Below are 15,536 nucleotides of genomic sequence, written 5' to 3'. Positions count from 1 at the left end.
CCCCACTCTGCCTGCTCCTACTGGACCAGGGTCACCTGGGTCGGTTCCGGCTCCCCAGGGCTAGGGGACCTCTGCCTTGGGAGGGTCGGGCCAACCCCCGGCACATGCCAGGGACCAGCACACACACCCATTCTTGCCAGGACCCAGTGCACACATCTGCACGTGCCAGGGCCTGGCGTGCACACGGCCCTGGCAGCAGGCGGGGTCTGTCCCTGCCACCACCTGTCAGTCCTGTGCAGCAGCTGTGCAGGGCTGTCGCGAGCAGCCGGCACATTAATTATGGGTTCTTCTCCAGGAAGCATTCAGAAAAGCTCTTTGGGGGGAAGCCCGCGAATGACGCACGCAATCTGGGAGCAGAAGGGGCTCCCAGGGGCCTGGCAAGGAAGCTGGGGGCAGGGAGACCCCAGCCACCCGGGGGGCGTGGACACGGAAGGAGGCTTCACATGGGGCGTCCCGGGGCCTGGCCCCTCTGGGCCCCTCTGGGACCAGCACACACCCCTCACCTCACCCACAGGTGGGGGTTCTGGCCCCTCACTCTCCCTGATCCCGACCTGTGCCCCACAGCAGGTTACTGCCAGCCGCCCCCCGGCCCTGTCCCTAGCTAGAGCCCAGGGCCTGCACAGCTCCTGGCCAGGGTGCCGCTTGCTCAGCATGGTCACTTCCAGGAGTGGCTGGGATACGGGGCTGCCCAGGTGTGTGGGAGGAGGAGGCTGTCACCCGCGGCTGTGACCGGGGACAAGGGTGTCAGGCTGCCTGAGGAGGGCAGGGTCCCCTCAGAGATATGCCCCTCCAGTGTCTGGAAGTGGCCACCACCCGGGAGCGTACAGCCCTCACGAGCGAAACTGGAAAGCCCACACCTGACCCGGGTCAGAACCTGAAGGCACAGCTGCCCGGGGTTAGCAGACCCTGAGTCGGGGTGGCTGGGGTCAGGGGAGGGCAGGACGTCCCTGCCGCCCACAGAGTCAGCAGGTTGATTACACACCCTATAAAAAGCCCCTGTGATTTAGGGAAGCAGCCCAGCAGGCCCTGGACCTCTGGAACTCGCAGTAAAATCGGGCTGCAGCGATGAGGTGGGCGGAGCCCCGGCCCCGCCCTCCAATGAGCCCAAACGGCCATAAATCTGCAGAAATGGCTTTTACGGGACTCTGGGTTTTATGGTGTCATTAACGTTCCTCCTGATACTTAAGGGGGAAATGAAATGACGTTGTGAGGACCGGGTAGGGGCTGCTACCCCGGGCCAGGGCGGGACCAGGGGCGCAGTCCCCAACAGCTGTCGGCCAAGGCCAGCCGCCTCCTGCCCTGGGTCCCGGAGGGGAGCTAGGGCCAGCGTGGCTGTGGCGTGGGCGTCCAGTCCCCGAGGTGGGGGGGCAGTCCCTCACGCCCCAGCTGCTTCCTGGCAGGCCCCCAGAGGCAGAGTGTCTTCCCCACCCCTACTCCCCGAGGAGGCCCGTCCAGGGCAAGCCCCTAAGCGGACATGAGGTTCCCTCCCCATCTGGCTGGCTCTGGCCCTACCCCAGCCCCCCTGCAGGGCCAGGACCAGCCTGAGGTCTCCGGCCCCAGGGTGGGGGCAGAGGGAAGCGTTCGGGACAGTTGGGGGCTCCCGGGAGAGGAGGCATGCAGGGCAGAGACGGCAGGGGAGTGGCGACGGACTTACCGAGTAGCCCCTGCCGGAGACGGCCTGCGCAGAGCTCTGTGGGGAAGGAAGGACAGGCAGTGAGAGGGTCAGGGCCCCGACCACTGCCCCCTCCTGAGGACCACTCCCTCGGCCCAGGGCCTGAGCCTTCAGAGCCCCTGTCCCTGGGCGCAGATGCGGTGGCTCCCAGCTGCAGGGGAGGGTAGAGGAGAGCACCACGGAGCCCCAGGAGGCTTGCGGCTGTGCCTGAGCCCCAGAACCCTCTCTGGAGCCCCCAGTGATGGGCTCAGCCCTAGGGCACATGTCGGCTCCCCCCACAGGGCCAGCACCATCCCTCTCGCCTCCTTTCACAGGTGGTAACATCAGGAATGCCGGGGAGGCAGGCCCCTCCCAGGGCCCAGTCTGCAGCCCCCCACCCTGTGCCCAGGCTGGCAGGATGGGTGACAGAGCACAGGAGAGGGTGGGCCAGGAGGATGTGGGGGGCGGCGTAGGGCTTAATGCACTGGGGGGGCGTGAGCGGGGGGCAGGCAGGCAGGCTTGGCTGGGACCCGCACACTAGGGTCCAGAGAGCGCTGTGGGGGACAGGGTGTGGCTGCAGATTCCCCGGGGAGGGCGGGTGGCCATGGGGGAAGTGAGGTCACCCTACTGCAGCCCAGCCTACTCTGCTTTGCACGAAGCAGCCCAACCAGCCTCAGCTGGGGCTCTGGGACCCTTCATAGCCCAGGCAGGCCCTTGCCAGGTCCTGGGGGAGGGCCACCCCTGAGCCCCGCTAATGGGGGCGGGTGGGGTGCTGTGACCGCCCCGGAGCCCATGCCCTAGGGGCTGCTCCTGCTGTGCTCAGAATCCATCTTCACTGGTCCCGCTGGCAATTAGAGTCCTAAGTAGGGCAGCCGGGGCCCCAGACAATTACCAGCCTATTTTCCCATCTTGTGGGGACGAGCTCCTGTGAGCTGGGCAATGAGAGCCTCCTCCAAGCCCCCCCTGCGGACCGCGCCCCCCATTGAGATGGTAATGAGAGCACTCCATTCAGTCACCCTGAAACCAGGCCCTGCCAGCCTGCACCTGCAGCTGAGGGTCTAGGAAGACAAAGGCCTCTGGCTGGGGGACCCCCCAGGCCCCTCTCCCATGTCCCCATCCCAGTTCCCGCCGTGCCCACCCACCCACTCCTCCAGGTGGCTGTGGCCAGGGAGACCCAGGAGGGGGCCCAGCACGCCTACTGCCTGCCAAGTCCCAAGTGCAATCTCTGTGTGGCTAGGGTCACCCCATTCTATGCTTGAGGCTGAGGCTCAGGGACCTGTCTGCCGGGACACTGTCCTTAGACTAGGCCAGCGCGTGCCTCAGTGGCTGCCTCAGCACCAGAAGCACCTGTCCCCGGCCAGGCCTGCGGCCCCCCACTGGACAAGGGCCTCCCCTGTGGCTCCTGCTGGGGCCTAATCAGTGTTCCTCATTTAAACCCCTCCTAGTGGGGAAGTCCTAATTAGTGAGAAATCATGTTTTAATGAAGGCAAAATGCTAGTTGCAAGCGCAGAGCCCTCGTGTGAGGCCCTCGGGTCTCACGCACGCAGCTCGCGGCGTCTGCTGGGCGGGGGGGCGCCCGAGAACCCGGGTCGTGCGGCTGAGCAGTGGCGGCGGCACTCACGTCACTGAGCTGGTCCCGAGAACTGCTCCTCCGGGAGCTGGTGGCTTCATGCAGGCTGTCATCCCCACTGTGGCGGTCGCCCCCTCTGGACGCTGTGGCCTTCATCTGGGGATAGGGAGAGGCAGGCTCAGCAAACACAGACGGACCCCTCTGCCTGTGGGCTCCTCACATACGGCCCCGGGCCACAACCCAGGGCGAGGGCGGCGGGGACAGAGCTAACCATTGACCACTCAGAAGGGACAGAAACACCCAGAAGAACAAACGGCACACAACGCCATGATACCCTGTCAGCCGGGTCCTCTTCCCTGGAACCCGAGGGCCACCCCCACCTCACTACACCAGGGAGCCGGTCTCTGGCCTCCACGACAGACCGGCGGCAGCTCGCCCAGCCTTGCTGCGCCCGCGCCCACCTCCACAGCCCCAGGCCACCGCCAGCCAGTGTGCGCGGGCCACCCCCACTGTGTGACCCAGGGCCGGCGCCAGACCTCTCTGGGCCTCCGCCTGCAGCCACACAACAGGGCAGAGCGCACCAGCAGGGCAGGCGCCGCTCGGGCAGACGCTGGCCCGTGCCCCCTAGGCCTGCAGTGCCCAGCTCTCTGCTTCTCACATCGTGCCACTTTACGGAGGACCACGCCAGGCCCAGAGAGGTTCAGTGGACCCAGGATTCTCACTCCTGTTTTTCACTTGGAAAGAATATCAGACCTCGCAGAGCTGTGGGGAAGGCAGACATCACAGCCCCGGAGCACCTGGCCCAGCTTTCCTGGCTCCCCAGCTGGGGTCTGCCATCCCCCCTCCCCCCAGCCGCTCTGCTCCAGAACAGCTGTGTCCTCCAGGTCACTGTGCGGGGCACACACTGACCCCCCGCACCTCGTCTGCCTGCCTGGTGTCTCCTCGGAGACTCAGGCGGTGGTCCTCGGCCGTCCAGCAGACCCCTCCCCCTGGTGCTGCTCAGGACCCCGAGGACAGTGTGGGGACACCGCAGGGTGTGTGGATGTCCTGCCCTCCTCTTTGCCTCCAGGCCTCCGAGCCCAGGGCTGGCGCCCCCAAGCAGGGGAGCCCTGGAGAGCCCGCCTCACGCCCAGGCTCGGCGGGCCCTGGCCGGGACCCGGGGCTCGGCCTGTCCCTTACGACCAGCCCTTCCGTCTCAAGCACACTCCAGCTGAGAGACCCCGACTGGGCCAAAGGTCGGGATGGGTCCGCAAGGTGCACTGGCTGTGCTCTGGAATATTCCGGAGTGTCAGGGAAGCACCGGCAGGGCCTGGCCCTTCCTCCTGCAGACCCCACGCCAGACTCAGCCTCTCAAGAGGCTTCTCCTCAGACCCTCGGCTCCCCAGGGCCACCCCAACTCCCGCAGTGGGGGCACAGGCCCCGTGGTGGTGGCCCGCAGAGTGTAAAGGACAAGACAGAACCAGTATCCACGATCCACAGCCGGGGCCCAGGGGAGGCCCAGATGGGCAGCGCCCCCCCCACCCTCCTGCCCCGAGGCAGGCTGAGGGCAGGGTCCCGGCCCCACCCCAGGCAGGAGCCCCCACCTCCCCTGCTCCATCCTGCTCAGCTGAGCAGCGAATGCACAGACCCTGGGCCAGGATGCCTTCTTCTGACTGTCCGCAAGCCTCATTTCCTCACCTGTGAAATGCGGATGCCAACTGAGTGTCTCATGTGTGGGGGTGGGGGTGGGTCTGTCAGCCCGTGCCCACAGAATGTCACTGTTGTCACCTGCGGGGCTCTAACTGCCCAGGACCCCAGGACAGATGGGGACCCTCCTTTCTGCCTTGCTCAGGGGAGCCTCTCTAAGAAGCCAAGGGCTATTGTCCAGTGTTTCTCAAAGTGGGGTCCCTGGGCCCACAGCATCAGCAACACCTGAGAATTTGTAAGGAACACAAGATACACATTTCCAGGTCCCACCCTGACTTACTGAATCTGAAACTCAAACTGTGTGTCATCAGGCCCTCTGGGAGGTTCTGGTGTGGCTCCAGCTGAGACTCATGGCTCTGACCATTAGCAGTGACCCCCATGAGCCCCACACTCACTGTTAGGGGACAGCAGTGCAGGTTAGCTCGGGTCAGGGTCCCTGTCCCAAAAGAGAAGAGTTGAACCCAAAGACACTACAGGAACAGGAAAGGACCAGCACAGGGCTGCCATGTACAGTTGTGAAGAATGTTCACTGCACAAGTACTCCTGGTTAGGGAAGAAGGGAAAGAGGGCCTGCATTACAACCCACACACAGCTGAAATGTGAGGAGGGAGGACCCTGAAACCCACTTCACACACTCAGACCGTCTCCTCTCTGAACGGGGCCCCAGGAAGGCGCCTCAGCCGGATGCCTCAACGGTAATCTCCAGGAGGGCAGGCTGGGGTGGCACTCTTCCTCGGGTGGCCAGTTTTAGCTCCGAAAGCCCCACTTCCCAGGAAATCCTGTAAAAATGAGTCCTACATCCTGGGAACCACCCCAATCCTAGACACAGTGGGATGGCTGGTCACCTACTTGTGTCCCCAGGTCAGGCCCTAAACAGCCCGAGCTGCAGTCTGGCTGCTGTGGCCGTCTCCTTCCCTAGCTGCTGGCCAACCAGGGTCAGCACACCTGTTTCTAGCTGGAGCTGGAGAGACGGGATCAGAGTTCTTGGGCCTTCAAGTCCATGTCCAGGGCCAGAGGTGCCCTGATTGCCCTGGGAGAGTAGGTGGGAGCCCCTGTGCCTGTGTCCACCACTGGGCCTTGTGGTCCATCCACCCATCCATCCGTCTACTCATTCATCCGTCCATCTACCCATCTCTCACCCAGCCATCTACCCACCCACCCATCCACTCATCCATCCATCCCCCCATCCACCCATCCATCCATCCATCCATCCATCCACCCACCCATCTATCTGCCCATCCATCCATCCACTTATCCAACCACCCATTCACTCATCTATCCATCCATCCACGCATCCATCCATCCACCCACCCATCCATCCACCCATCCATCCGTCTACTCATTCATCCATCCATCTACCCATCTATCACCCAGCCATCCAGCCATCCACTTATCCATCCACCCATTCACCCATCTGCTCATCCATCCAACCACCCATCTACTCATCTATCCATCAACCCACTCATCCATCCATCCATCTATCCATCCATCCACCCATTCACCCATCAGTCCACCCCCCACCTATCCACCAATGCACCCATCCACCCATCCATTCACTCATCCATCCATCCACCCACCCATCCACCCACCCACCCATCCACTCATCCAGCCATTCATCTATTCATCCCCCACCTATCCATCAATGCAACCATCCATTCACCCATCCACATATTCATCCATTCATCTACCCATTGATCCACTCATTCATCCACCCATCTATCCATCCATTCATCTACCTGTCCATCCACCCACCCATCCATCCCCTCATCCATCCATCCATCCACCTGCCCAATGCTTAGTGGATGCCTATGAGCTGGCTCTGTCTGGGGCAGTGAACACAACAGGCACACATGCCCAGCCTCCTGAAGCCAACAAAGAAGAGACTGGCACATGGTTGGCAAACAGCCACAAGTACCAAGAGAACAGCACAGAAAAAGCACAGGGTGGCCAGGGAGGGCTTCACTGAGAAGGTGACACCTCTGGAAGGTGTGGAGGTGAGTCAGAAGGCTGACAGGAAGACTACGGCATGGCACCGCAGAGATAGATGGGCCCCCCGGGGGAGGCGAGGGCCCTAACACGGAGCACCCCCAGCTTCTGTGGTGTAGGTACTCCGTGGCTGGCCTCGGCTGCCAACAGTCTGAAAACCAGCTTGCAAATCCCTCTAACCACCTGCTCTTACCCGGCGGTAGCCACCAGAGCATGCCCTCAGACTGGGGGGGGGGCTGGGACTCTGCCTTCAGACTGACGGGTACATCGAAATAAGGCACTGCCCTCAACCTGGCAGGGTCAGGTCATGGTTCTCAGAAGGGTGGAAAGAGGACAACTCCGTCAGACTAGCATGATTAGGTCACTGCCATCAGACTAGTGGGGTAGGGGACACTACTCTCAGACTGAGGCGTACCTGGAGCACCTGGGGTCCAGAGCTTTCTGGCAGTGACAACAAGGCCTCAGCAACCGGCCCATGAAGGACCCCCTTCCAAGACACCTCCCAGGCCGCCACCCCATCTTGGGCCCTGACCCCCCGGCTATGTGTCTCCCCTGACCTCTCCCCGGCGCCACTGTACATCCGGGGCCGGCCGCAGACAGGCAACACATGGTTCCACTTGGCCATCAGGCCATGGGGGTGTGGGTTGTCAGGGGTGAGGGGGGTGGGTGGCCAGTCCAGAGGGTGCTGCTGAGAAAGGGCCCAAGGAATAGGACCAGTGGTGCCACCAGGGAGACAGAGGACCGCCCAAGGCTGGTGTGCCCCTCAGTCCCTGGACCTCACTGTCCCGGGCCAGGGCTGCAAACCCACAGCTGTGCCCAGGGAGCCCCCCAAGTGTCTCCAGGCTTGGCTGTCCCTCTGGACCCCCAACCACTTGTTCTCACCAGCAATGTGCACCCAGTTCCCTGAGGCTCAGTAGGGGCCCCCCACCTTACCAGTTATTCCATCTGTGTTCTGTTCAGTGCACCCACCCTGAGCTCCAGGGCCCGAACCCATGCCCGGCAGAGGCCTGTGCTCTTGGTCCAGTTCTGCAGGGACCTGGGCAGAAACTGCTAGGTAGCCCCGGCTCGGGGCAAGGTCACAGAGCAAGGCCAGCCCAGGGAGGCACCCCTCATGCAGACAGTGCAAACACACTCGGTGCACGGGGTGGGAGCAGGCGAGTGCTGGAGTGTGCGACCAAGCCCCCCCCCAACACACACACGGCTGCCTGCACAGCCTCCGCCCCAACACACACGCACACTCACACATGCACACACAGCCGCCGGCTCTGCTGCTGTGCACTCAACACCCCTCCTAGAACGTGAGAAACGGTCAGGGCTGAGCTCGGCTGTGCTCAGGCTGGCATCACCGAAGGCGGTCGTGCGGCCGGCCAAGACCCACGGGGGGAGCTCTCGGGGCTGCATGTGGATCACGTGTGACCTTGTGCCCCCCTGCCTCCGGGCTGGCTACCACGTACTCAGGTTACGAGCTGGACCCTGCTTTTTCCAGAAATCCTCCCTGGTACTCTGCTCCTGCATCAACCAGGCTGGGTGAGGGGCCACGGAGGGGCCGTGGGGGCCTCAAGTGTCCTCTGAAAGTGCAGCAGGACCACCCGCTGTTTGTCCGTCTCCCTGCATCATACCGTGAGTGCTCAGTGGGAGGGAGGGGCAGGACCCGGCGCAGTGAAGGGGCTCGGGCAGTGTGAGCGTCCCCACAGACAGCCCAGTGCCAGGGGGCAGCCTGCCGCTCTCTGAGGCTGGCCACCCCTTCCGCGGTTCCGTATTCTTCCTCTGAGACTTGGACGGGTAGATGGGTGGGTGATGGATGGGCCGACAGATGGACAGATGCATACAATACACAACAGGTCATAAGGGTGCTGTTGAGGCCAACCTCCAGGAGACATGTGGCCAGGAGGCCTGGGGGACACAAGCTGCATGTGGTCTCCCTTGCCAGAGGACAAGATGGGCAGCCACGTCTGGCCCCCAGAATGGATCAGAGTGGGCTCAGGGGTGGTGTCCCCACACTGGAGTGGGGTCCTCTGGGCTCCCTCTCTTTCTGGCTGGGCCATCGAGCCTGATCGGGTGCTGTCCCCAACACCTGAGAGACTGATGACTTGGTTCACGCCACCCAGAAGCTTCCTGCACCTGCGGGAACATCCTGCCCATCAGCCAGGGTAAGGAACCTCCTTACCAGCCAGGGGTTCCTCTGCAGGCCAGCCGGGCACTGGGCACCCGCCCCGGGTGAGCTGGGAGAGGCCCCCTGCTCCCTTTGCAGACAGGCCCGTCGACACATCAGAAGCCCTCCACCGGTGGTTCCCACCTGCCCTCTAAACTGGAATTGAAGCTTCGTGAAGGTAGGGACCGTCTTCGGTCTCGTTCACCGCTGCCCCCGATCCCCCCCCAGCACAGGGAGTGACCAGGAGGCTCACACTCAATGCCGAGCCCCTCCCTCTGACGCGGGGCCAGGTGGGGCGGGTGCCTGCCACCCCGGGCATCCCATACCCCTCCGCTCTCAGCCACGGGAGCTCAGGGCTTGTGGCAGCCCCATCCCAGCCGGCTGCCCCGGGAGGGGACCCTGGAGGGTCCCGCAAAGGGGCCCCAGAAACCTGGGAGAAAACCAGGCCAGCAGCAGAGACAGACCCAGCTCGCGCCGGCGTGCGGACCTGCTGTCATCTCGTGCGGACGTGAGGCGCACAGGAGCGCTGGCACCTCACCGCACAGACGAGGACATGGGCCCAGAGAGGGGGATGAGTGGAGCTGAGCCCTAGCCATGGGGCCGCACAGCTCAGCTGGGGGACCGCAGAGCCGCCCTGGAAGTCCCCACGTTGCCCCAAGCCCCAAGCCAGGCGTGAGGAGCAGGGGTGGGGGCAGCTCCCTGAGCGTGAGCCAGCCATTCACACGGGCTCGGGACCTGGGCTGCTCTGAGGCTTCATTTAGTCAAGGTGCCACTCCCCACCACCCTGAGGAAGGAACGTCTTTACCCCACGGCCCAGATGAGGAAACCCCGGCACCGAGGGCCAGAGTCAGCTGCCCAGAGTGCCAAGAAGGCTCCCTGCCAGGACAAGAGTCCCCTGGCACCCAGTACTGATGCGGCACAGACACGAGCACAGCACAGACGGCCGGTGTGGGGCATCCAGAACCTGCCTCCCTGAGCACCTGCCTCCGCCAGGAGCGGGGTCCTGGGGCCTGGCTGTGAGCTGACGACAGGTGCACAAGGCACGAGGGGCCTGGGGGGCAGGGAGGGCTCGGACGGTGGGCAGTACAGACGCTGAATGTGGAAGGCAGTTAGCCAGAAATAAGACAAGTCAGGGAAGGAGGGTGACTCGGGCCACCAGGAGTGGAGGGAACCTTCCAGAACACTGTCAGCAAGGGAAGGACATGCTCAGATGGGCTGCAGATGGCAGGGAGACAGGAGCCCGGGAGGCCGGCAGTTGCCACCGCCAGTCTTCCAGGGTAGGGTCAAGGTCAAGGGCACAGACTCCAGGAACGGAGCCGCCTGGGCTTTACCCTCCCCCCCACCGCCCCCCTACGCTGCTCATCCCGGGATGGCGGCTGCTGCGTCTGCAGTTTGGCCTCAGCATCCTCGTCTGAGACGTGGCCCGCACCCGTCAGCGGTCAGCGGCACTGGGCCTGGAGAGCGGGGAGGCCGGGCGCTCAGGGGCCGCGGCGGCTGGCAGGCCACGGCGACATCCGAGTTACAGATCTGATTTCCTCAAGAGACACAAGACCGTTCAGGTCGGCTTCACGCTGGGTCCTCTGGGGAAGCTGGGTTTTTCAGGAAGCGTGTGCACCTCCCCTCCGCTGGCGACTCACGGGGACCGAGCCGTCTCTGTGTGTCCCTCGCGCCGTGGCTGCCTTGGGCGCCTGTGGCACGGGCTCCTGTCTCAGGCCCTGTCCTGGATGGAGTCTGGGTTCTGATCCCTCATCAGTCCAGATGGGGTCATTTCAGGGGTGCCTCCAAAGAAACAGCTTCCGACCTGGTCGTTTCCTTGCTCCCTGCTTCACCCGTCTCCACAACGTCCGTGTCATTCCCTTCCGCACGCCCGCCCTCGCCAGTCCGGCTCCTCGCGGCCCCCGCCTCGGGCCACGCGTCCTCTTGCATGCGCACCAAGACTCGGCCTCTGGACAGCCGTTTGTTTGAATTATTTTTAATGGAATCTCATTCAGAGAGACACTCAGAAGTTGGAAGCGAAGGACCGGCCTCGGGTGGGGAGTGAGCACTGAAAGACGGCTCCCAAAGCGCGGCCCTGGGCGGGGGAGTCCAGAGCGCCTGTGTTCCGGCCTCTTCACGCTCCCAGGGGAGGTGCTGGTGGCCACGCTCAGCCCTGTGGCCCAGTGATGGGGACTTAAACCGCGGGCTGGCTGAGCGTGAGCAATCCAGCAAGAGCCACGAGGGGAAGAGAGACTCAGGCAGGCAGGTCACTGGGGACCCCCAGGCTGGAAGCCACACGGTTACAGATGTGTGAACACGCCCGTCTGAACTGCAAAGGGCCATGCCAGCAAGACGCCCGCCGCCTTCCCCAGGCCTGCTGCGGAGAGAGGGGGACCCCCAGTGACCGTTCGGTTGATCATGTGTTGAAATACTACTTAGAACACGTGAACTTTAAAAACGTCATTTAGATCGAGTTTGTCTCTTCTCGAATTTTAACACGGCCAGAAGCATGTTCACGACCGCATGGCTCTCACCAGGACCCCATCATGCAGCACGACTGGTGGGCTCCACCTGCAGGGTCTGACATGCCTTGGAACCAGGTCCCGGGGCTCCTCCAGTGTGGAGGCCCCGTCCAGGCCTAGGGAGGGCGTCTTGCCGAAACCCCAGGCCAGGTGGGCGGTGGGAGCTGGGACACAGACACGTCCATCACACGGACAAGCTCCCCGGGTTCAGCGAGCTGTTGGGTGGGCAGCGGTCATCACAGCCTCAGGCCAAGGCAGGGGTGGCCTGGATGCACGCCGCCTCCCCGCCCCCAGAGCTCCGGGGGGCAGGGCTGCTCTGCGCTGGACAGGACGCCTCCTCAGGCCCCGGAGCAGCACCCGGTGATGGATGCCAGCGGGATCTGGGCTCAGCGAGCGGGGGGCCGGCCCAGGGGCTCCTCCTCCCTGGGAGTCTGTGTGAGAGGGCAGGAACGGAGGGCAGGACGTGTCAGGAGGGCCCTGGCATTCACCTGAGCTGGGAGCCTGTGCGGGGAGCACCGCCACACTCCGACAGGGACACAGACACACACACACACACACACACACACACACACACACACGCACGCACGCACGCAGATGTGTGCACGGTACAGACGGGCTTTTCCCAGGAACCCTGGACCAGGTGTCCCGGGGGAGCATGAGATGAGGCCAGCCAGGGGTCTCTGTGCTCAGGCGGGCCCACTGCCCAGGGTTATCCCACCCCCCACCCCCAACCACATGCACCCAGAGCAGGCCCCTCCCCTCCCTGCAAACCACGCCCACCACAGCTGCCTTGCAGGGACGGCTGGGTCCCCTCCCCAGGCCCCCACCCAAGGACAGGGAGATGGAGGCTGGCGAGGGGCGGGCTGCAGGGCATGGAGGAAGCCGGCCGAGCCCTGCGCCCAGGCTCCCATCTCCCTCCGAGCACACAGGGACTCGCTCCACCCCCCAAACTTCAGTCTGCACTGCCCCCACTCTCCCCGGAACAGGGTGGGCAGCACCCCACACCTCTGGCCTTGGGGCGGCATTAAGCTGCTGGGGCCACGCCTCTGTCCAGCCCCGGCCACGCAGGGCCCACAACGCTGCATCGTTCGGCCAGCAAGCTGGTTCAAAATACCAGAACGAGCTGCCGTTTCACAATCTCCAAATCCACAGAAAGACCCAGATTCCCAGATGCTCTGAGAAACCTCCAAGGTCTGGCCACACAGGACCCGCATTTCCTCAGCCCCCCAGACACGGCCCGCGTGGTGCAGTCGCCTCCTCGTCACTTTGAACTCAGACCAGCGGTGGCCATGGCCATGGTGTGGGGCGGTCACCTAGGGCTCTGCAGGGACCCCTGTGGGTTCACGTGACTCGAGAGCCTCTTCCTCAGGCAGGGACTCAGACACGTGGGGCCCTGGTGCGGCTGCCCCTGATGCGGAGGTGGGCCCAGCCCACAGGGGGCCGTGGCCTCCCACCCTCTCCTGCTGACCAGCCCCGCTTCCCCCACGTACGCACTCAAGTGCCAGGGTCAACACTCCCAGAGCAGAAAGGCCTAGAAGGTGGCGGCCACAGGGTTCACCCCTGCCTGGCCCACCCACGGGACACGCCCAGACACAAGCTGGCACAGGACCCACAGGGAAGATTCCGGCACTGCCGCCCTCACTCAGGTCAGCAGGGCTCCAGGGTGGGGCGGTGGGAACAGCAGCCTCGGTGACAAGCCTCAGAGGTGCCTTCTGCGGCCCCTGGAAAGAGACCCCTTCCTGAGCAGGGGCTCCCAGGGCCACGGCAAGGCGGGAGGGGGGGCGACTCAGGTGAGCAGTCCCCCGAACACACACCACAGCACGGTGAGCCGTGTCCAGGCCCTGCACCCCTCCCCGGACACCCCTCCCCCCTAGCACCCCTCCCCAGGCTGCTCTGGCATCGGCAGGTGTGCAGTAAAGGAAGGCAAGTCCAGATGTGCAGAAAACCACTCGTGGGAATAAATCAGTTCACGTATGACACACACTGATGCTGTTATAAAAATAATGGCACGGCACTTTTATTTTCTTTAATCAGAAAAATAAGCCCCGCGTTTCTGGGAGGGAGACCCTGGGGGAGGACCAGATGTCTGTGGGCCCTGGTCTGGGTGCTGAGCTGATCCCACACCCAGTCAGTCGGGACCCCAGAGGGCAAGAGGGGTTGGGGGTGCACCTCCGAGGCTTCCGCAGACGGGATCAGCTCAGGGGTGGCTGTCCCAGCCCAATGGGATCGGGCACATAGAAGGCCGGCGGGAGCACAGCTGGGTACCCCCCAGGTGCCTGATGCTCCAGAGAGGGCTGCAGTCCCCTCCCCCAGAGACCCTCAAATCCCAGAGAGTCAGAGCTGAGCTCCAGCCTCACGCCCAGGACTCCGGGAGCACCAGTGTGGGGTGGGCGGAGGGCAGAGAAAGCCCTGTAGTGTGAGTTCTGTCCCAACAGGGGAGGCTCCGGGGGCCGGCAAGCCAAGGGCTGCACAGGCTGAGTGAGAGGCCAGGAGGAGGCACTGTGAGAAGAGCCCCGGGCCCTCCTGGACCAGAGCTGGGGGGACAGGACACTCTGCCTCCGCTTCAGTGCTTGGCCACTGGGGTGGAGGTGGGGGGTGGCCCTCCGTGTCACCAGCAGCTCCTAAGTGGCCAAAGACAGCCCTGAGTGCCCCCTACGTCCGCCCCCTCCCTGCACGCACAGAACCCCGTAGGTGGACACGCATCATCACCCTCTGCCGGAGGGGAGGGGAGGGGAGCAGGACCCGAGGCCCGGCCCCAGCGGAGCCCACTCCTGGCCTGGGGGCAGGGGATGCATGCTGGCCGGCTGAGTCGAGGCCCAAGGTGTGCAAGGCCTGCAGCCGGCAAACCCCACAGCACGTATGCACACACACCACACACATGCACGCGCACGTCTGCACGCGCACCTGCGGGGCAGCACACGCCTGGGGTGGGTATGCACAGAGACTCCGACACAAGGACGCGTGGGCACTTCAGAGGCACCGAGACACCAAGGACCCCCTGCGAGAAGCCCAAGCCCTCGGGGGCAGCTGTGTTCGCTCTCCTAGGGGCGTGTACATCACAGGGTAGTGGGCACGACAGGGGAAGGCGTGGCAGGGGGGTGGGAAGACGCTGGGGGTCCTCTCCTCTCTTCCTGGTGCGGGCAGGCCTCAGCCTGGTGGCGGCTCTGCAGGGGGCTGCCTCTGCTGAGCCTCAGTTTCCAACCGCCAACGGCCCGGCCCGTCTGGCAAAGACCTCTGGCCAGTCTTGGCAACACATCTGCCCAGCACAGCCACACCCAAGGTGGTACAGAAAATGGGCATCAGGCTCCAGGACTCACGGATGGGGCCTGGCGGGCCACCGCAGGGGTGGAGGATCGAGTCCGTCGTGACCGCAGGGGCCTGCAGGGACGGCCCGCTGCCAGCAGTGAGAGCTGGGGCTGATGGGCCTGAACCAGGTCCAGCAATGAGCGCCGCGGCTGGCTCAGGGGCCCCAGGAGGGGCCGGCGGGGCGGGGCAGGCCGGCCCAGGAGCGACGGGCGCTTGGGGATGGGGAGTAAAGGCTGGGGTTTGCAGGGCTGGCCAGGGCCCAGAAGCGACTGCAGGGGCTGGCATGGCTGCTCTGGGCCCAGGAGTGGCCGCTTGGGCGGGTGAGGCTGGTCTGGGCCCAGGAGTGGCCGCTTTCGTTGGCACGGCTGTCCAGGCCCCAGCAGTGAAGGTTTCGGCGGGCCAGGGTGCTCTGGGGCTTCAACTAACTGTTGGGGCTGACGGAGGCCCAGCAGTGACCCCCGGGGGCGGCCGGGCTGGCCCAGGAGGGACCTCCGGGGCTGGCACGGGGTCGGGAGCGCCCGCCGGGGGCAGCAGCACTGGCCTGAAAGTGAGGTGGTGGGCCGGCGGCATGGACGCAGCAGGAGGAGTGACTGTGGGGGCCGGCCCCGCTGTCCTGAGGATGCCCTGCCGGGCTGGCCGCGGAGGCAGGGAGCCACCCATGACCGCAGGGGCCGGCAGCGGTGCCAG

This window comes from Suricata suricatta, chromosome 14 (genome assembly GCF_006229205.1).
Source record: "Suricata suricatta isolate VVHF042 chromosome 14, meerkat_22Aug2017_6uvM2_HiC, whole genome shotgun sequence".
NCBI classification, from domain to species: domain Eukaryota; kingdom Metazoa; phylum Chordata; class Mammalia; order Carnivora; family Herpestidae; genus Suricata; species Suricata suricatta.
This window is presented reverse-complemented; position numbering follows the sequence as displayed.